The 22,852-nt window shown below is 41.2% G+C and overlaps 1 protein-coding gene and 1 non-coding gene across 3 annotated transcripts in view; one reads left to right on the top strand and one right to left on the bottom strand.

Annotated features, from left to right (window-relative positions):
* DENND4C (DENN domain containing 4C) overlaps nucleotides 1-22,852 on the top strand; it is a 132,282-nt gene that overhangs the window by 7,627 nt on the left and 101,803 nt on the right. The window lies entirely within an intron of this gene.
* Nucleotides 1,913-2,019, bottom strand: LOC116566182. The gene has a single exon (XR_004275781.1). It is a non-coding gene; the product is annotated as a U6 spliceosomal RNA (small nuclear RNA).

The following is a 22,852-nucleotide window of genomic DNA, read 5'->3' as shown; positions in this document are numbered from 1 at the left end:
TGTGTTTTGGGTGGAGTTTCACTCTTGTCACCCAGGCTGGAGTGCAATGGCGCAATCTTGGCTCACTATAATCTCTGTCTCCTGGGTTCAAGTGATTCTCCTGCCTCAGCCTCGCAAGTAGCTGTGATTACAGGTGCCTGCTGCCACGCATGGCTAATTTTTTGTATTTTTAGTAGAGATGGGGTTTCACCATGTTGGCCAATCTGGTCTGCAACTCCTGACCTTAGGTGATCCACCCGCCTTGGCCTCCCAAAATGTTGGGATTACAGGTGTGAACTAACGCACCTGGCCCCGGGACTGTTTTTGTAATTTCCATTTTATAAATCTTGTAGGTATTTTGTTCAGTTTATCCCTAAGCACTTTATTATTATTTTTGTTATTGTTTATTGCCAGTAATACTGTATTTTTAGATTTCTTAGTGTAGAGGAATACAACTGGATCTTTTGTATATTTACTTTTTATTGTTACATTATTAAATTCATTTTTTAGTTGTGATGCCTTTTAGATTTCCTAGGATTTTCTTTATACACATTCGTGTCTGCAGATAAAGCCAGTTGTACTTACTCTTTCCAATCCATATGCATGCCGTTTTTTTCCTGCTTTATTGTCACTGGCTAGATTAATGCTGTCCACTAGAAATGCAATGTAAATCAAGTATGTAATTTAAATTTTTTAGTACCCCCACACTAAAAAAGTAGGAATAAGTGAAATTAAATTTACTGTATTTTTGATTTCACTACATCCAAAATATTAATATGTGTAGTAGTTTCCTAGGGCTGCCATAATACATTACTGCAAACAGGGTGGTTTCTAACAGCAAGAATTTATTTTCTGACAGTTCTGAAAAGTAGGAAATATGAGGTCAGGGTGTTGGGAGAGCTGTGCTCCCACTGTAGGCTCTAGGGAAGACTCCTCCTTACCTTTTCCTATTTCCTTTTTTTCTTTTTTGAGACAGAGTTTCACTCTTCTTGCCCAGGCTGTAGTACAATGGTGCAATCTTAGCTCACTGCAACCTCTGCCTCATGGGTTCAAGTGGTTCTCCTGCCTCAGCTGGGATTATAGGCATGTACCACCACACCCATCTAATTTTGTATTAGTACAGATGGGGTTTCTCTATCTTGGTCAGGTTGGTCTCAAACTGCTGACCTCAGGTGATCTGCCTGCCTCTGCCTCCCAAAGTGCTGGGAGTACAGGTGCGAGCCATCGCGCCTGGCCTCTTCCTATTTCTAGTGGTTGCTAGCAATCCTTAGAGATATAGGAACTATTTAGGTTTTCTCTTTCTTTTTTTTTTTTTTGGGGGGGGGACAGAATTTTGTTCTCATTGCCCAGGCTGGAGTACAATGACATGATCTTGGCTCACTGCAACCTCCTCACCCGGGGTTCAAGTGATTTTCCTGCCTCAGCCTGTTAAGTAGCTGGGATTACAGGCATGCGCCACTGCACCCATCTAATTTTGTATTTTTAGTAGAGACGGGGTTTCACTATGTTGGTCAGGCTGATCTGGAACTCTTAACCTCAGGTGATCCACCCGCCTTGGCCTCCCAAAGTGCTAGGATTGCAGACATAAGCCACCTTGTCTAGCCTATGATAGTCCTTTGTTATTTTTTTTAATGTCTAGAGGATCTGTAGTGATATGCCTTCTATCATTGTTTATATTGGTAATTCCAGACTCTTGCTTTTTCCTTAATACAGAGATACCAATATTTTATTTGTTATTTCTTTTTTTTTCTTTTTCTTTAGGGGGTGGTGCTGGTGGTGGGTGTTATTTCTTACTCGTTTTAAATTTTATTGATTTCTGCATTTTATTATTCTTTCCTCTACTTCTTGGATTAATCTCCTTTTTTTCCATAGCATCTTGAGGTGGACATCTATGTCATTGATTTTAGAACTTTCTTCTTTTCTTTCTTTTTTTTTTTACTTGGAACGCTTCACGAATTTGCATGTCATCCTTGTGAAGGGGCCATGCTAGTCTTCTCTGTATCGTTCCAATTTTAGTATATGTGCTGCCGAAGCAAGCACAGAACTTTCTTCTTTTCTAATACAAGTGCTTAAAGCTATGAATTTCCCTCTGTATACTGTTTTAGCCACATCTAATAAATTGATTTGTTATTTTCATTCGGTTCAAAATATTTTCTAATTTCTTTTTCAGTTTATTTTGTGATTAGGGGTTATTTAGGAGATATTTACTTTCTAAATATTGGACAATATTATATAGTATCTTTATATTAATAATTTCAACTTTAATTCCATTGTAGTCAGAGAACATGCTGCAAAATTTATATTCTTTTTTTTGTGTGTGTGAGATGGAGTCTGACTCTGTTGCTCAGGCTGGAGTGCAGTGGCACTCCCCATCTCTACTAAAAATACAAAAATTACTCACTGCAGGCTGGACCTGGTGGCTCATGCCTGTAATTCCAGCACTTTGGGAGACCAAGGCAGGCGGATTGCCTGAGCTCAGGAGTTTGCAACCAGCCTGGGCAACATGGTGAAACATCAGCTCTACTAAAACACAAAAAATTAGCCAGGAGTGGCGATGTGCACCTGTAGTCCCAGCTCCTCCAGAGGCTGGGGCATGAGAATTGCTTGAACTTGGGAGGCGGAGGTTGCAGTGAGCTGAGATCATGCCCCTGCACTCCAGCCTGGGTGACAGAGAAACTCCATCTCAAAAAAAAAAAATTACTCACTGCAAACTCCACCTCCCGGTTCAAGTAATTCTCCTGTCTCAGCCTCCTGAGTAGCTGGGATTATAGGTGCATGCCACTATGCCCGGCTAATTTTTGTATTTTTAGTAGAGTTGGGGTTTCACCATGTTGGCCAGGCTGGTCTCGAACTCTTTTTTTTTTTTTTTGAGACGGAGTTTCGCTCTTGTTACCCAGGCTGGAGTGCAATGGCGCGATCTTGGCTCACCGCAACCTCTGCCTCCTGGGTTCAGGCAATTCTCCTGCCTCAGCCTCCTGAGTAGCTGGGATTACAGGCACGCGCCACCATGCCCAGCTAATTTTTTGTAGTTTTAGTAGAGACAGGGTTTCACTATGTTGACCAGGATGGTCTCGATCTCTTGACCTCGTGATCCACCCGCCTCGGCCTCCCAAAGTGGTGGGATTACAGGCGTGAGCCACCGTGCCCGGCCTGGTCTCGAACTCTTGACCTTAGGTGATATGCCTGCCTTGGCCTCCCAGAGTGCTGGGATTATAGGCGTGAGCCACCGCACCTGGCCAATTTACATTCTTTAAAATATTTCCAGGCTTGTTTTATGGTCCAGCATATGGTTTATCCTGGTGAATATTCTTTGTGTGCTTAAAAAGATTATCTTGCTGTTGTTGGGTGCAGGGTTCTATAAATAACAATTATGTCAAGTTGGTTGATAATGTTCTTCAAATCTTATGTATTCTTATTGATTTTCTGTTCACTTGTTCTGTGAATTACTGCATCTATGAGGAGAGTTGAATTCCCTGTGGTGGTGAATTCATTTATTTCTCCTTTCAGGTATGTCAAGTTTTGCTGCATGCATTTTGATACTCTCTTATTAGATATACATAATCGTAAGTCATTTAACTAGGGTGCTACATTCTGAGGAATGCATCATTGGGCAATTCCGTTATTGTGTGAACATCATAGAGCATACTTACATGATCGTATGGTGTAGCCTGCTACACATGTAGGCTATATTTTATAGTCTGTTGCTCCTAGGCTACAAACCTGTACAGGATATTACTGTACTGAATACTCTAGGCAGTTATAACATAATGGTGAATATTTGTGTATCTAAACATAGAAAAGGTGCAATAGAAATGCAGTATAAAAGGGCTGGGCGCCGAGTGCAGTAGCTCATGCCTGTAATCCCAGCACTTTGGGAGGCTGAGATGGGCAGATCACGAGGTCAGGAGTTTGAGACCAGCCTGGCCAACATAGTGAAACCCCATCTCTACTAAAAATTCAAAAATTAGCCTGGCATGGTGGCCTGTGCCTGTAGTCCCAGCTACCTGGGAGGCTGAGGCAGGAGAATTGCTTGAATCCTGGAGGCAGCGGTTGCAGTGAACTGAGATCGTGTCATTACACTGCAGCTTGGGCAATGGTCAAGAGAGTGAGACTTCATCTCAGAAAAACAAAAAAAGGCCAGGTGCGGTGGTGGTTCACGCCTGTAATCTCAGCACTTTGGGAGACTGAGGCAGGTGGATCACGTGAGGTCAGGAGTTCAAGACTAGCCTGGACAATATGGTGAAACCCGTCTTTACTAAAAATACAAAAATTAGCTGGGTGTGGTGGCATATGCCTGTAATCCCAGCTACTCGGGAGGCTGATGCAGAATTCCTTGAACCTAGGAGGTGGAGGTTGCAGTGAGCCGAAATGGCACCATTGTACTATATAGGCTAGGCGACAAGAGCAAGACTCTGTCTTAAAAAAAAAAAAGGACCGGGCATGATTGCTCCCACCTGTAATCCCAGCACTTTGGGAGGCAAATGCAGGCAGATCACTTGATGTCAGGAGTTTGAGACCAGCCTGGCCAACATGGTGAAGCTGTGTCTGTAGTAAAAATAAAAGGATTAGCCTGGTATGGTGGTGGGCGCCTGTAATCCTAGCTAATTGAGAGGCTGAAGCATGATAATTGAAACCAGGAGGCGGAGGTTGCAGTGAGCCGAGATCACACCACTGCACTCCAGCCTAGGTGACAGAGTGAGACTCTGTCTAAAAACAGAACAGAACAGAACACAACAGAACGGAACACAGAACAGAACACAGAACAGAACAAATATAAAAGATAAACATGATACACCTATATTAGGGCACTTGTCATAAGAGGACCTTGCAGGAGTAAAAGTTACTCTAGGCAAGTCAGTGAATGAGTGGTGGTGAATAAACGTGAAGGCCTAGGACATTACTGTATCCTACTGTACACTTTATGAACACTGTACAATTAGGGTTTACTTAATTCATCAGATTTTTTTCTGTGATCAATAATAAATTGACTTTAGCTTATTGTAACCTTTTGACTTTTATCAACTTTAAAATGTTTGTTGATTTTTCTTTTTTTTTTTTTTGAGACAGAGTCTCGCTCTGTCGCCGGGTGCTAGGCTGGAGTGCAGTGGCACAATGCTCATTGCAACCTCCGCCTCCCAGGTTCAAGCAATTCTCCTGCCTCAGCCTCCTGAGTAGCTGGGACTACAGGCGCACGCCACCACGCCCAGCTAATTTTTATATATTTAGTAGAGATGTGGTTTCACCATGTTGACCAGGATGGTCTCGATTTCTCTTGACCTCATGATCTGCCCGCCTTGGCCTCCCAAAGTGCTGGGATTACAGGCTTGAACCACTGTGCCCAGCCAATGTTTGTTGATTTTTGACTCTCATAACTACACTTAAATGCAAACACATTATACAGCTGTACAAGAATATTTTCTTTAAATCCTGATTGTATAAGCTTTTTTCCATTTAAAAAAAAAAATTTTTTTTTTTTTTTTTTGAGACGGAGTTTCACTCATGTTACCCAGGCTGGAGTGCAATGGCGCGATCTTGGCTTACCACAGCCTCCGCCTCCTGGGTTCAGGCAATTCTCCTGCCTCAGCCTCCTGAGTAGCTGGGATTACAGGCACGCACCACCATGCCCAGCTAATTTTTTGTATTTTTGGTAGAGACGGGGTTTCACCATGTTGACCAGGATGGTCTCGATCCCTTGACCTCGTGATCCACCCGCCTCGGCCTCCCAAAGTGCTGGGATTACAGGCTTGAGCCACCGCGCCCGGCCATAAAAAAATTTAATTTTTTTAACCTTTTTTTTTTTAAAATGAAATTTTTTTTTGAAGATGGAGTCTTGCTATGTTGCTTAGGCTGGGCTCCAATTCCTGGGCTCAAGTGATTCTCTTGCCTCAGCCTCCTGAGGTGCGTGCCACTGCGTCTGGCCTTTTTTTTTTTTTTTTTTTTTCACTTTTTAAACATACACATTAGCCTAGGGCCTACACAAGGTCAGAATTATCAATATCACTGTCTTCCACCTTCACATCGTGTCCTACTGGAAGATATTCAGGGGCAATACTCACATGGATCTATCTGGACTACCTCCCTTAGGAACCTGCCTGAGGCTGTTTTATAAGTAGCTTTAAAAAATAAGTAGAACGATGACTCATGCTGTAATCCCAGCACATTGGGAGGCCGAGGTGGGAAGATCGCTTGCGCTCAGGAGATTGGGACCAGCCTGGGAAACACAGTGAAACCCCATCTCTAAAAAAAAATTAAAAAAAGAACATAAGTAGAAGGAGTACACTCTAAAATTGTGTTTAAAATGATGTTTAAAAGTATGACATAGGTTAGGTGCAGTGGCTCACACTTGTAATCCCACCACTTTGGGAATCTGAGATGGGCAGATCACTTGAGCCCTGGAGTTTGAGACCAGCCTGGGCAACATGTATTCACCATTAAAGCATTGTACCAAATAGTTTCACCACCATCTAATTATTCCAATTCAACTCTTCAACCTTTGCCTCTGCCCAAGCCCTTGGCAACCACTGTTTTTTACTATTTCTATAGTTTGCCTTTTCTGGAATGTCTTATAATTGAAATCATATAGTATGTAGCCTTTCCAGACTAGCTTCTTTTCTTTCACTTAGCAGTATACATTTAATGGTCCTTCACATCATTTTGTGGTTTGCTAACTCATTTCTTTTTATTGATAAATAATCCATTGTATGGATGTTCTACAGTTTGTTTATCCATTCACCTATCAAAGGAGATCCTTGGTTCCAGGTCTTGGTGATTGCTAATAAAGCTGCTTATAAACATTGTGTATAGGTTTTTTGTGACTATTAAGTTTTTAAATCAATTTGGATAATCAAATACCTCAGGAATGTGATTGCTGGATCATATAGTAGGCCTGTATTTAGCTTCGTAAGAAACTGCCAAACTGCCTTCCAAAAGGGCTGGTCTATTTTGCATTTCCATCAGCAGTGAATGTTAGAGTTCCTGTGGTTTGCATTCTCATTCCTATTTGGTATTATCAGTCTTTTGGATTGTGGCTATTCTAATAGGTGTGTATTGGTATCTCATTGTTATTTATTTATTCATTTTTTAAGATCAGTAACTACATCTGCATATTTATTCATTTTTTGAGACGAAGTCTAGATTTGTCACCCAGAATGAAGTGCAGTGGTGTGGTCTCGGCTTACTGCAACCTCTGCCTCCCAGGTTCAAGTGATTCTCCTGCCTCAGTCTCCCAAATACCTAGGACTATAGGCACCTGCCATCATGCCCAGCTCATTTTTGTATTTTTAGTAGAGAATAATAGAGAATAATCCCCTCTCTTGTGGGGCGGGAATATCAGTCATCCTTTTACTTTTAACACATCTGTATCTTTATATTTAAAATGTGTATCCTATAAATAGCTTAGGGTTTTTTTTTTTTTTTAAAATCTGGTCTAATTCCTTTAATAGGAGTATTTAGACCATTTAAATTTTTCCTTTTTAAAATTAGCTTTGTTGGGATATAATTTACACACCATAAAATTCACCCATTTAAAGGGGGTACTTCGATGATTTCTAGTGTATTTACAGTTTTGCAATCATTAGTATAATCTAATTTTAAAGCATTTTCATCGATCCAGAAAGAATGCTTGTATACATTAGCAGTTACTCTCCAATCCCTCTCTCCTGGACCCCTAGCCCTAGAAAACCACTGATTTATTTTTTATCTGTATAGATTTGCCTGTTTTGGACAGTTCATAGAAATGAAGTCATACAATATGTGATCTTTTGTAACTGGCTTCTTTCATTTAGGATAGTGTTTTTAAGGTTCACCCATGTTGTAGTATGTATCACTCCTTCATTCCTTTTTTAAAAAATTCAGACAAAATTCATATAACATGAAATTTGCCATTTCGACCACTTAAAATGCGTAATTCAATGGTGTTCAGTACATTCACAATGTCTTGCAAGCATTACCATGAACTAAATGTTCCCAAACGTTTTCATCATCCCAAAAGGAAACTCTGTATGTACCCTTTAAGCAGTTGCTCCCCATTCCCAATCTCCTGGCCCCTGCCACCCGCTAATCTGTTTTCTCTCTCTGTGGATTTGCCTGTTCTGGATATTCCTATAAATGGACTTATGCAATGTGTGACCTTTTGTGTCCAGCTTCTTTCATTTAGCATAATGTTTTGTAGGTACAGTAGTACTTCATTCCTTTTTATGGCTGAATAATATTCTGTTCTATAGAAATACCACATTTTGTTTATCATGACTTGATGAACATTTACATTGTTTCTACCTTTTGGCTATTCTGAGTAGTGCTGCTATGAACATTTGCATACAGATTTTTTTGTTTGTTTTTGAGATGAGGTCTAGCTCTGTCATGCAGATTGGAGTACAGTGGCACAATCATGGCTCGCTGTATGCAGCCTTAATGTTCCAGGCTGAATGATCTTCCTGCCTTAGCCTCCTGAGTAGCTGGGACTGTGGGTGTGCACCACCACATGCAGGTAATTAAAAAATTTTTTTTTGTGTAGTCAGGGTCTTACTATGTTCTCTGGGCTGGTCTTTTTTTTTTTTTTTTTTTTTTTTTTGAGATGGAGTCTCACTCTGTCACCCAGGCTGGAACGCAGTGGCACGATCTTGGCTTACTGCAACCGCCACCTCCTGGGTTCAAGTGATTCTCCTGTCTCAGCCTTCCGAGTAGCTGGGATTACAGGTGTGCGCCATCACACGCAGATAATTTTTGTATTTTTTGATTAGAGATGGGGTTTTGCAATGTTAGCCAGGCTGGTCTTGAACTCCTGACCTCAGGTAATCCACCCTCCTCAGCCTCCCAGAGTGCTGGGTTTACAGGTGTGAGCCTCCATGCCCGGCCTGTTTGTTTTTAATTTGTCCTGTCTCTTCTTTCTTCCTTTTTGGATTACTGGAGTATATTTTAGTATTCCATTTTATCTTCACATTGGCTGATTAGCTATATGTCTTGAGTTTTAAGGGTAGTTGCCTTAGTGTTTATAATATACTTCTTAAACTTCATGGATAACCTAGGACTCTTATTTCAGTACAGTTTTGTTCTTCCCAGCTGTGTCTAATTTTCCTCACAAAGGGATAATGCTAGACCTCCCTTATTGAGTTGTTATGAATATGAAATATATTACTGCATGTGAAATACTTTGAGCATAGCTCATGTTTTTATTCATATCAGGAATAATAGAAGAAAACTTTATTAGAAGTTCTTCAGTTTGCAGATTGCAGGTTTCTTTTCCAACCTACCTTGGCTGTCTACATGCATGATCACACCCTAGACTAGTAGTTGTCAATTCTGGCTGTGTATTATAAATGGACAGCTTAAAAAATATTGATAGTAGTGGGCCACCTTCAGAAATTCATATTTTATTGGTCTGATTTTTTTTTTTTTTGGACGGAGTTTCGCTCTTGTTACCCAGGCTGCAGTGCAATGGCGCAATCTTGGCACACTGCAACCCCCGTCTCCTGGGTTCCAGCAATTCTCCTGCCTCAGTCTCCTGAGTAGCTGGGACTACAGGCGTGCGCCACCATGCCCAGCTAATTTTTGTATTTTTAGTAGAGACGGGGTTTCACCATGTTGACCAGGATGGTCTCGATCTGTTGACCTCGTGATCCACCCGTCTCGGCCTCCCAAAGTGCTGGGATTATAGGCGTGAGCCACTGCACCCGGCCTTGGTCCGGTATTTTTCTTTTTTTTTTTGAGACGGAGTTTCGCTCTTGTTACCCAGGCTGGAGTGCAATGGCGCGATCTCGGCTCACCGCAACCTCCGCCTCCTGGGTTCAGGCAATTCTCCTGCCTCAGCCTCCTGAGTAGCTGGGATTACAGGCATGTGCCACCATGCCCAGCTAATTTTTTGTAGTTTTAGTAGAGACGGGGTTTCACCATGTTGACCAGGATGGTCTCGATCTCTTGACCTCGTGATCCTCCCGCCTCGGCCTCCCAAAGTGCTGGGATTACAGGCTTGAGCCACCGCGCCCGGCCCGGTCCGATATTTTTTAAAAAAGTGTTCCAGATGGCTCCAGTGTATAGTCAGGATGGAGAACCATTACCTTAGACTTTATCACCATATCGTAACTTAAAAAATTATAAGCATACAACTCTGATCTCCACTTCCTCTTTTACTAACTCACATACTCTAATACCCTATTTTGACATTTCTTGGATTCCTATTTTTTTTTTATTTTTTTGAGGCAGAGTCTTGTTCTGTCACCCAGGCTGGAGTGCAGTGGCGCAATCTGGGCTCACTGCAACTTCTGCCTCCTGGGTTGCAGTGATTCTCCTGCCTCAGCCTCCCAAGTAGCTGGGATTATAGGTGTGCACCACCATGCCCAGCTAGCTAATTTTCTTATTTTTAGTTGAGATGGGGTTTCACCACGTTGGCCAGGCTGCTATCAAGAACTCCTGACTTTGTGATCCATTTACCTTGGCCTCCCAAAGTGCTGGGATTACAGCCGTGGGCCACTGTGCCTGGCATTTAAAAAAATTTTTTTTTCATTTTTCTCACTGTACATTTCTTGGATTGCATCAAGACCTCCAGGCCAGTAGCTACACCAGTTTTTCACTGTACCTCATTCCCCTCATATGTTATCTTCTTAACTTACCCAATTATATTGATTCATTTAATAAAAATTGTAGTAACTCTTAGTATTCTGTATGTACTGTGCTGTGGTGTTATGTAATAAACTCTTGTTTTTCTCTTCCCTCATTGTAATCAAGGCGAAACTTCAACCCCAATGACACTCAGTTCTTTGTCAACTCTGTAGTTCCTTGAACCTGAGTAGCAAAGTGTGGCTGGAGAAAACAAATATGCTAGCTCATCTCACTTTAAATTTATGGCCACACGTATCTATTGTGCCTACAGCATTGCTGTGTCTGCCTGTCCTGCTTTCTTTGCTAAGAAGACTGTATAATCTCCTTTCGACATGAGATTTGTTGAGGAAAAAAGAGAGAAAAAAAGAAAGAAGACTAATCCCTTTTCCTTCTAGACTCTTAACTATTTTTTAAAAAAAAATTAGTTAATTTTTGTTTTAGAGATGGGATCTTGCTGTGTCAGGCAGTCTTCCCACCTTGGCTTCCCAAGTGTTGGGATTGCAGGCGTGAGCCACTGTGCCAGGCATGTTTGTTTGTTTATATATTGATTTAAGTATTGCACATAGTCCTTTTATTCTCTGCAGCGAAAATGATTCCTACTTGCAGACCCACTTCTTTTTTTTTTTTTTTAAGCCAACTGTTTCATCTATGTTATGGCTTCTTGTCTATTTAAGGATTTTGCTTCTGGGTTATCTTCTATAGTATTGGTTTTCTTTGTTTGTTTTATTTTTATTTGATTTAGACCTGCACATCCCCTATATTAATCTGTTTTTCCTGCTGAATCATTTTTCTAAGCATACGAACATGCTGTAACTCTTAATTCTCTGACTTCAGTAGGGATGGCAAAAGGAAAAAACCAAAAACATCTCAATTCTCACACACATCTTTCCTTTTCGTTTATAAAAAAATTTGTCAGAAAGAATTGCTCATATTGAGTATTTCTACCCTCTAAGATTCCATTTTTTCCCCCCAACTCTTTTCCAGGTTGGCTCTTTTCCATTCCCACCAACTAAAATCACTCTTGTCAGTGTTCTCAACCCTTAAATTATTCTACCTTTCATCAGCATTTGACACAGGTGATTGATCAGTTCCTCTTTTTGGAAAAAACTTTACTTGGTTTTCTGGATGCCATATCATCCCAGTTCTTTCCTGATTTATGGCAGCCCCTTCTCGCTTTTATTTTCTAGCTTCTCTGTCCTCACCTCTGAAGGTTGTTGTGTCCTATCTAGAGTTAGGCTTTGTGACTTTTCTTTATCAGTATTCGTCAGTTAGTATTTGACAATTCTTTGGGTATCTTATCTAATACCATGGTTGTAAGCATTATTAATTTGCTCTTGACTCCGGCCTTGACATCTTCATTGAACCCTACACTATGATGGAGTTGTTTTTCTTTGTTTCGAGATAGGATCTCATTCTGTTACCCAGGCTGGAATACAGTGATGCAATTATAGCTCACTGTAACCTTGAACTCTTGGTCCCAAGTAATCCTCCTGCCTCAGCCTCCTGAGGCTATATATGTGCACCTATAACCAGGACTATAGGTGCATACTACCATACCTGGCTAATTTTGTTGTTGTTGTTGAGACTCGGTCTTGCTGTGTTGTCCAGGCTGGTCTCCAACACCTGGCCTCAAGCATCCTCCCACCTTGGCCTCCCAAAGGGCTGGGTTTATAGATGTGAGCCACTGTGCTGGCCAGGACTGCCTTTTCTACATCTCTTGAATATTTTAGTAGGCGTGTCAGTTTTAACTTGTCTGAAACAGAATTTTTGGTTTATTTCCTCAAACCTACCCTTTTCTCAGACTTTACTCTCTCAGTAAATGGTACTATCATTTACCCACTTAATCAAGACACAAACTGGAAATGATACTTGCTTTCTCTTTTTTACTCTTGTACTTCCAGTCCACCAGCAGCTTTACCTTCAAACTGTATCCCCAATATTATCATTTCTTGCTGCTCCCACTCCTTTGCCCTAATATCATCCATTGTTACCATCTCTCTTCTGGGCTATTGTTAATTGCCTTCCATCTGCTCTTCCTGCTTCTGTTCTTTTTTCCTTCTAGTCAACTCAGCAGCTGAAATAAAAGACATAAATAGTAACCTATCACTCTCATTTAAAGGCCCGTTGTACTTTTTCATTATATTTAGAAAAAAATCTAAAGATTTAATCTTAGCCTTAAAGGCCTTATTTGATTTCTCCTTTACTGACTTCATCTACTACTACTCCTTTACGCTCCAGAGCCACTGGTGTTGCTTTTCCTCAGAGGCCAAGTTACTTACTGCTTTAAGACTTTTATTTTTAATTTTCTTCTTGCCTGGAATGTTCTTCCTTTATTATCATATGATTTGCTCTTTCATGCCACTTAGCCCCTGCTTAGATCTTACTTTTTTACTTCTTCATAAAAATAGGCTCTTCCACGTCCACTTTCTCTCTGTCTTGATTTAGTTTTCTTCACAGTGCCTTTGTTTTTGAAAATACAAGTTTACGAATTATTTTCCAACCATAATCTAAGCTCTGTAAAGACAAGCATTTGGTATTTTCATTGCTTTAATTCCCAGCATTTAAAACGATGTTTGAGACCCTGTCGTAAGTTATTAATATACCAGCAGTATATTTTTAACAAACAGAATTCCCTTCCCTTTAGCCACAAAACTGTAAAATAGTTCTGAATAATCCAAGCAAAAAAATATGCAAGACCTGGGTGAAGAAAATCAGCAAATTTCTCTTATTTTATTTATTTTTTTGAGTTGGGCCCTTGCTGTTTCACAGGTTATATTGCAGTGGCACTTTTGGCTCAAACAGTCCTCTTGCCTCAGCCTCCTGTGTAGCTGGGATCACAGGTGTGTGCCACCATACCCAGCTTATTTTAAATTTTTTTGTATATGCTAGGTCTCACTTTGTTGCCCAGGCTGATCTCAAACTCCTGGAGTCAAGTGATCCTCCCACTTCAGCCTCCCAAAGTACTGTGATTACAGGCATGAGGCACTGTGCCTGGCCAGGTCAAGATTTTTTTTTTTTTTGGTTCTTTATGTCAAAGTACTGTGTTTACAAGTTATATGTGACTGGCCACTGTGGCTAATATCTATAATCCAGTGCTTTGGGATGTCAAGGTGGCACAATTGCATGAGGCCAGGAGTTTGAAATCCCTGGGAAATGTAGCAGGACCCCCATCTCTACTGTATTAGTCTGTTCTCACACTGCTGATGAAGACATACCCAAATGGCTCATGCCTGTAATCCCAGCACTTTGGGAGGCCGAGGCAGGTGGATCACCTGAGGTCAGGAGTTTGAGACCAGCCTGACCAATGTAGTGAAACCGCATCTCTACTAAAAATATAAAAATTAGCTGGGTGTGGTGTCATGCACCTGTAATCCCAGTTACTCTGGAGGCTGAGGCAGGAGAATTACTTGAACCTGGGAGGTGGAGGTTGCAGTGAGTAATTTTTGTATTTTTAGTAGGGACTGGGTGTCTCCATGTTGGCCAGGCTGATCTTGAACTCCTGACATCAAGTGATCCTCCCGCCTCAGCCTCCCAAAGTGCTGAGATTACAGGTGTGAGCCACTGCGCCCGGCCCCAAAGTCTTAACTAATTTTAAGCATTGACTTAAAAGTCAACAGTCCAAAGTTTCATCTGAAACAAGGCAAGTTTCTTCCACCTATAAGCTTGTAAAGTCAAAAGTAAGTTAGTTGCATTCTTGATACAATGAGGGGGAGGGGAAAGGTACAGGCATTGGGTAAACACAGCCATTCCAAATGGGAGAAATTGGCCAAAGCGAAGGGGCTACAGGCTCCATGCAAGTCTGAAATCCAGCGGAGCAGTCAAATCTTAAAGCTCCAGAATGATCTCCTTTGACTTTATGTCCCATATCCAGGTCACACTGATGCAAGAGGTAGGTTCCCATGGGTCTTGGGCAGCTCCTCCCCTGTGGCTTTGCAGGGTACAGCCTCCCTTCTAGAAGGCTACTTTCATGGGCTGGCAATGAGTGTCTGCAGCTTTTCTAGGAGCACAGTGCAAGCTGTGGGAGGATCATCTATTCTGGGGTCTGGAGGATGGTGACCACCTTCTCACTGCTTCACTAGCCAGCACCCCAGCGGAGGGAGAATCTTTGTTGGTGTTCCCACCCCACATTTCCTTTCTGCAATGTCCTAGCAGATGTTCTCCATGAGAGCCCTGTCCCTGCAGCAGACTTCCTCCTGCCCATCTGGGCATTTCCATACATTCTCTGAAATCTAGGCAGACGTTCCCAAACCCCAGTTCTTGACTTCTGCGCACTTGCCAGCTCAGCATCACATGGAAACTACCAAGGCTTGGGGATTGCACCCTCTGAAGCCGTGGCTTGAGCTGTACCTTGGCTTATTTTAATCACAGCTGGAGCAGCTGGGATGCAGTGCACCAAGTCCCTAGCCTGCACACGGCACTGGACCCTGGGCCCAGCCCAGGAAACCACTTTTTTTCCCTAGGCTTCTGGGCCTGTGATGGGAGGGGCTGCCATGAAGAACCTCTGACATCCTGGAGACATTTTTTCCATTGTCTTGGGGATTAGCATTCCACTTCTGGATAGTTATGCAAATTTCTGTAGCTGGCTTGAATTTCTCCTCAGAATATGGGATTTTCTTTTCTACTACATTGTCAGGTTGCAAATTCTCTGAACTTTTAAGCTCTGCTTCCCTTATAAGAGTGAATGCTTTTAACAGCACCCAGGTCACCTCTTGAATGCTTTGCTGCTTAGAAGTTTCCTTCAGCCAGATACCCTAAATCATCTCTCTCAAGTTCAGAGTTCCAGAAGTCTCTAGGGGAGGAGCAAAATACCACTAGTCTCTTTGCTAAAACATAACGAGAGTCACTTTTCTTTTCTAGTTTCCAACAAGTTCCTCATCTCATCTGAGATCACCTCAGCCTGGACTTCATATCACTATCAGCATTTTGGTCAAAGCCATTCAACAAGTGTCTAGGGAGTTCTAAACTTTCCCACATTTTCCTGTTTTCTTCTGAGCCCTCCAAACTGTTCTAGCCTTTGCCTGTTACCTAGTTCCAAAGTTGCTTCCACATTTTTGGGTATCTTTTCAGTAGCACCCCACTCTACTGGTACCAATTTACTGTATTAGTCTGTTCTCATGCTGCTAATAAAGACATAACTGAGACTGGGCAATTTATAAAGGAAAGAGGTTTATTGGACTTACAGTTCCATGTGACTGGGGAGGCCTCACAATCATGGCAGAAGGCAAGGAGGAGCAAGTCACATCTTACATGAATGGTAGCAGGCAAAGAGAGAGCTTGTGCAGGGAAACATTTTTCTTTTAAAACCATCAGGTCTTGTGAGACTTATTCACTACCATGAGAACATCATGGGAAAGACCTGCCCCTATGATTCAGTTACCTCTCACTGGGTTCCTCCCATGACATGTGGGAATTGTGGGAGTTAAAATTCAAGATAAGATTTGGGTAGGGACACAGCCAAACCATATCATGTACATTAAAAAAAAAAATTAGCTGGGCCTGGTGTTGCACATTTATAGTCATAACTACTCATCAGGAGGCTGAAATGGGAGGATTGTTTGAGCCCAAGGAGTCCAGGGCTGTGGTGAGTTATAATGGTACCACTGTATGGTTGCTTGAGTGACAGAGTGAGATCCTGTCTCTTAAGAGAAAATAGTTATTTGGATTATTTTTTCAGTTCCTTCAGTGTGGTTATATTATCAGTTTGATAGCTTCGTTGGCTCACATGTCTTTATTGGTAAAGCTAGCCATTTAACCTTTTAAGCAAATCTCTCTCTCTCTCTCTCTCTCTCTGTCTCTTTCTCTCTCTCTCTCTCTGTGTGTGTGTGTGTGTGTGTGTACTTATATATATATATATTTTAAAGCAGAGTCTCCCTCTGTCACGCAGGCTGGAGTGCATTCTCCTCTAGAATAGTAGATTCTCCCACAGCTTGCACCATGCTCCTGGAAAAGCTGCAGACACTCATTGCCAGTGGCACTATCTCAGCTCACTGCAACCTCCGCCTCCAGGGTCCAAATAATTCTCATGCTCAGCCTCCTGAGTAGCTGGGACCACAGGTGTGCACCACCACATCTGGCTAATTTTATTATTATTATTATTATTATTATTATTTGTGGGCTTAGATAATTTTTTTGTATTTTAAGTAGTGCTGGGGTTTTGCTGTGTTAGCGAGGCTGATCTCAAACTCCTGACCTCAAATTATCTGCTGCCCCACCCCCACCCACAACCTCCCAGAGTGCTGGGATTATAGGCTTGAGCCGTCACAGCCAGCCAGTCAGTATATTTTGTAATGGAAATTAAAAGTGATTCTTCTCTAGATTTTTAACCTTTAGATGCATATACCCTTCTTATGTAGTTTTGTTTGGACTTAATGTTTAGGAATTTTTAATTAGTTGCCAATATTTCAAAACTTGGATATTTATATAAAAATCCTGATTTCTTTAAAAAGGTAAAAAGGAAGTTCTGATTTTTCCAAGTTAATTTGGCAACTATTGGATGGATCCTAGTAGTAGTGGCAGCCTGCATTCTCTTTAGTTTCCATGACTCTTCATATCATGCCCAGGGCCTTTTAGGCATTTGTGTTTGCATCCCTTCTTTATAACCCTCTTCTTTATAAAACTTTCAGTGGCAGATACAATGGTAGAGAATTAGACTGCTTTGTGTTCTGAAGAGGAACTGATTTTATCTGAAATGACTTCAATTTTGTAGTTCCGCAGACAGTCAACCTGACTATGATAATGCCTTTTTTTTTGAGTCAGAGTTTCGCTCTTGTTGCCCAGGCTGGAGTGCAGTGGTGTGATCTCGGCTCACCGCAACCTCTGCCTCCTGGGTTTAAGCGATTGTCCTGCCTCAGCCTCCCTAGTGGCTGGGATTACAGGCACGCGCCACCATGCCCAGCTAATTTTTGTTTTTATTTATTTTTTTGAGATGGGGTCTTGCTGTTTCACAGGTTATAGTGCAGTGACACTTATGGCTCAAACAATCCTCTTGCCTCAGCCTCCTGTGTAGCTGAGATTACAGGCATGCGCCACTACACCTGGCTAATTTTGTATTTTTGGTAGAGACGGGGTTTCTCCATGTTGGTCAGGCTGGTCTTGAACTCCTGATCTCAGGTGATCCACCCGCCTTGGCCTCTCAAAGTGCTGGGATTGCAGGCATGAGCCACAGAGCCCAGCCTGATAATGCTTTCTAATGGAAGTTGCCAAACTCCTATTTTATACTGCTTAAATGTAGCAAATAGCTTTGATAAAAGTGTACTTTTATCAAAGTACTAAGTGTACTAGGCATGAGCTACTGTGCCCGGCCTAGTTTTATTTATTTATTTTGATACAGGGTGTCGCTCTGAGCAACCTAACCTAGTGCATTTAGTCTTGTAATTGAAGTTAATAGTGTTTTGTTGATATGAATGATATTTATTAGAATGTGTGCTATTCTGAACAGTAAGGTGGCCGAGCAAGGTGGCTCATGCCTATAATCCCAGTGCTTAGGGTGGCATAGGCAGGTGGATATTGCTTGAGCCCAGAAGTTCAGAACCAGCTTAGGCAACATAGTGAGATCCTGTCTCTATAAAAAATAGAAAAATTATAGTTGGAAAATGAATTGTTTTTGTTTTTGTTTTCTGAGATGGAGTCTTGCTCTGTCTCCCAGGCTGGAGTGCTGTGGTGTGATCTCGCCTTACTGCAACCTCTGCCTCCCGGGTTCAAGCGATTCACCTGCCTCAGCCTCTCGAGTGGCTGGGAATACAGGCACACACCACCACGCTTGGCTAATCTTTGTATTTTTGGTAGAGATGGGGTGTCACCATATTGACCAGGATGGTCACGTGCCACAATGTTGGGCTAATTTTTTATATTTTTAGTAGAGACGGAGTTTCACCATGCCTAGCTAGGCTGGTCTCCAACTCTTGCCCTCATGATCCACCTGCCTTGGCCTCCCAAACTGCTGAGATTATAGGTGTGAGCCACCATACCCGGCTTTAGGAAATGAATTTTAATTGTTAAACTATATATATAAATTGAATTTTACAAGTAGTTTCATTTCTTCAAAAGGTTTTTTTTTTTTTTTTTTTTTTTTTTAAGACAGGGTTTCACCATGTTGGTCAGGCTGGTCTTGAACTCCCAACCTCAGGTGATCCACCCACCTTGGCCTCCAAAGTGCTTGGATTACAGGCGTGAGCCACCACACCCGACCCAAAAGTTTTTGTTAATACTAAGTATCAATATGGGTGCGGTAAAAGAGAACTCTTGTACCCTACTGGTGCGAATGTAAATTGGAAAAGCCATTGTGGAACACAATATGGGGGTTCTTCTCAAAATTAAAAACAGAACTACTGTACAATTCAGCAATCCTGCTTCTAGGTGTATATCCAAAGGAAGTGAAATCAGTAGATTGAAGAAATATTTGTACCCCCATGTTCATTGCAGCATGATTCACAATAGCCAAGATACGGAAGTAGCCTTGGTGTCCATCGACAGATGAATGTATAATGAAATTGGCCAGGCATGGCGGTTCACATCTGTAATCTTATCACTTTAGGAGGCTGAGGTGGGCGGATCGCGAGGTCAGGAGTTGGAGACCAGCCTAGCTAGGCATGGTGAAACCACGTCTCTACTAAAAATACAAAAAAATAGCTGGGTCTGGTGGTGCGCACCTATAGTCCCACCTACTCATGAGGCTGAAGCAGGAGAATTACCTGAACCTGGCAGGCGAAGGTTGCAGTGGGCCAAGATGAATGCCACTGCGCTCCATCCTGGGCGACAGAGTGAGACTTTGTCCCCCCAAAATTAAAAAGAAATTGTGGCATACAGACACACAGCTGAAGACTATTCAGCCATGAAAAGAAGGAAGTCCTGTCGTTTGTGACATATGGATGAACCTGGAAGATATTATGCTAAGTGAAATAAGCCAGAAACAGAAAGATAAATATTGTATAATCTCATTTATATGTGGAATCTAAAAAGTTGAACTCATAAAAGCAGAGTATACAAGATTGGTTCCTAGGGCCTGGGGAGGATGTAGGGGAAATGGGGAGGGGATGTAATGTACAGCATGGTTACCATAGTTGATAATACTGTATTGTTTACTTGGAATTAGATGAAGAGAGCAAATTTTAAGTGTCCTTATTCCCACTACCCGCCATGGTGTTAATTTGACTATGGTAATCAGTACATAATGTGTGTATATATATATACACCAAATCATCATATTGTATACCTTAAATATGTTATATTTTTATTTTTCAATTACATGTTTTAAAATAAAAAAGCTAGTCAGGGTTGGGCACGGTGGCTCTGGCCTGTAATCCCTGCACTTTGGGAGGCTGAGGTGGTTGGATCACCTGAGGTCAGGAGTTCAGGACCAGCCTGACCAACATTGTGAAACCCTGTTTGTATTAAAAATACAAAAATCAGCTGGGTGTGTTGAGGGCGGGGGCACCTGTAATACCAGTTACTAGGGAGACTGAGGCAGGAGAATCGATTGGCCAGTGGGGAGGGGTGGGAGAGGTTGCAGTGAGCCGAGATCCTCCCATTGCACTCCAGCCTGGGCAACAAGAGCAAAACTCTGTCTCAATCTCAGTGACTCAGGAGGTAGAAGCTGGAGGGTCACTTGGGGCCAGGAATTCAAGACCAGCTTGGGTAGCATAGAGAGACACCAATCTCTACAATAAAGTTAGAAAAAATTAGCTGGATGTGGTGCTGCATGCCTGTAGTCTCAGCTACTCAGGAGGCTGAGCTGGGAGGATCACTTGAGCCTGGGAGTTTGAGGCTGAAGTGAGCTGTGATTGTGCCACTGTATTCCAGCCTAGGCAACAAAGTGAGATCCTGCCTCCAAAAAAAAAAAAAAAAAAAAAAAAAAAAAAAAAAATGTAAAAACCATCAAAATGCTATTATCTACACATAACTAATGTTTACAATTAACATGTTTATAAATTTACGTAAATCTAAAGGTATCTTATACATACATTTCATGTGAGAGGAAAGTATTAATAAAATCTAAAATTGAAAAGTAGCTTTTGTTTCATACAGACAAATTTTTATCAGGAATGAAGAGGGATAATTTTTAAATTTTTTTTATAATGATAAAGGGATTGGTTGATTGAAAGGATATAACAGTCCTTAATGTTTATACCTTTAATAACAGTTTGAAAATACATGGAGCAAAAACTGATAGACTGAAAGGAGAAAAGGACAAATCCATAATTTTAGTCAGATATTTTAATGGCATTCTCTTACTAATTGACAACACAAATTGACAGAAAACTAGCAAGGATCTGGTAGTAGACTTGTTACACTGTTTACTTAACTTGATTGACATTTATAAAGCACTCTGCCCAACAATAGAAGGGACATTTGGCTAAAGTGCACATGGAATATGGAAAATTTATCAAGACAGACCACATTCAGGCTGAGCATGGTGTCTTACTCCTGTAATCCCAGCACTTTGGGATCCCAGGAGTTCAAGACCAGACTGGGCAACATAGCAAGACCCTGTCTCTACAAAAAATAAATGGGGAAAAAAAAAAAAAAGACCACATTCTTAGCCATAAAACAAGTCTTGATAACTGTAAAAATTCAGGTTATACAAAGTGCATTCTTAGACCATAAGGCAATTAAGTTAGAAATCAGTAACAGAAAGATTCTTGGAGATTCCCAAGTACAAAATTTGAAAATTGAAAAACATATTTTATTTAAAAAAAATTTTTTTATTCTTTTCTTTAAAAAAAAAATTTTTTTTTTTTTTTGAGACAGAGTCTCACTCTGTCACCCGGGCTGGAGTACAGTGGCGTGATTTCGGCTCACTGCAACCTCTGCCACCTGTGTTCAAGCAAGTCTCTTGCCTCAGCCTCCTCCCAAGTAGCTGGGATTATAGGTGCCTGCCACCACACCTGGACAATTTTTGGAGTTTTAGTAGAGACAGGGTTTCACCATCTTGGCCAGGCTAGTCTTGAACTCTTGACCTTGTGATCCACCTGCCATCACCTCCCAAAGTGCAAGAATTACAGGCATGGCCCACCTTGCCCGGCCTGTTTTCTTTAATTTTTTTTTTTTTTTTTTTTTTTTTTACTTTTTAAAATTAAATTTGTCTCTCTTTTGGTTTATTTCATTTTTTAAATTTTAATTTGCAATTTTTTAGTAAGAAACCTCACTTGAAAAAACATACTTTAAAATTATCTATGGGGCAAAGAAAATATTTTTTAAAAAAGGAAATTAAAAAACATTTTGATCCAGGTGAGGTTTTAGAAAACAGAGTGAAGATAAAAAAAAAGAAAAGGAATAAAGAATTGAAGTTAAAACAAGAAAAAAAATGTAAAAAATATATTTTAAACAGAATAAAAAGAATGCCTGGAGCAGTGGCTTGTGCCTGTAATCCCAGCTACTCAGGAGGCTGAGGCATGAGGATCGCTTGAACCCAGAAGGCGGAGGTTGCAGTGATCCAAGGTACCATCACTACATTTAGCCTGGGTGACAGAGTGAGAGATTCTGTCTCAAAAAAAAAAAAAAAAGAATAAAAGAAAACACACAACATACCCAGATTTATGGGATGCCACTGAAACATTACTTAGGAGGTAATTTGTAGCACTAAATATCTACATTAGAAGTCAGTGACTTTAGATTCCACCTTAAGAAACTTGAAAAAGAAGAGCAAATTAAACTCTGCATAAGCAGAGAAAAGAAAATAATAAAGATCAAAGTAGACTTCAAAGAAATATGAAACAGAAAAGCAATAGAAAAATCAATGAAACCAAAGGCGAGTTTTAAAATAGATAAACTTCTAACCAGGCTGATCAGACGAAAAAGAGAAGACACAAATTACTAATATCGGGAATTAGAGAGGTGATATCATTACATTTTCTAAAGATATTAAAAAGATAATAGAATATTATGAACAACTTTATGCCAGTAAATTTTGACAACTTAGAATGACAAATTCCTTAAAAGACAAACCACAAAAGTTTATGCAAGAAGAAATAGGAGCTCGGCAAGGTGGCTCATGCCTGTAATCTCAGCACTTGGGAGGGGGGAGAATTGCTTGAGCCTCTGGAGTTTTAGACCAGCCTGGGAAACATGGTGAGACCTCATTTCTACAAAAATAAATTCACTGGGTATGGTGGTGCATGTCCATGGTCCCAGCTGCTTGAGAGGCTGAGGTGGGAGGATCACTTGAGCCTGGGAGTTTGAGGCTGCAGTGAGCTGTCATTGTGCCACCGCACTCCAGCCTTTGCAACAGAGCAAGACCCTGTTGAGAGAGAGAGAGAGAGAGAGAGAAAGGAGAGAGAGACAG

This window comes from Sapajus apella, unplaced genomic scaffold (genome assembly GCF_009761245.1).
Source record: "Sapajus apella isolate SASKATOON/1434 unplaced genomic scaffold, GSC_monkey_1.0 scaffold42, whole genome shotgun sequence".
Taxonomy (NCBI): Eukaryota; Metazoa; Chordata; class Mammalia; order Primates; family Cebidae; genus Sapajus; species Sapajus apella.
The sequence above is the reverse complement of the archived record's forward strand: the minus strand, read 5'-3'. Positions and strand labels throughout refer to the sequence as shown.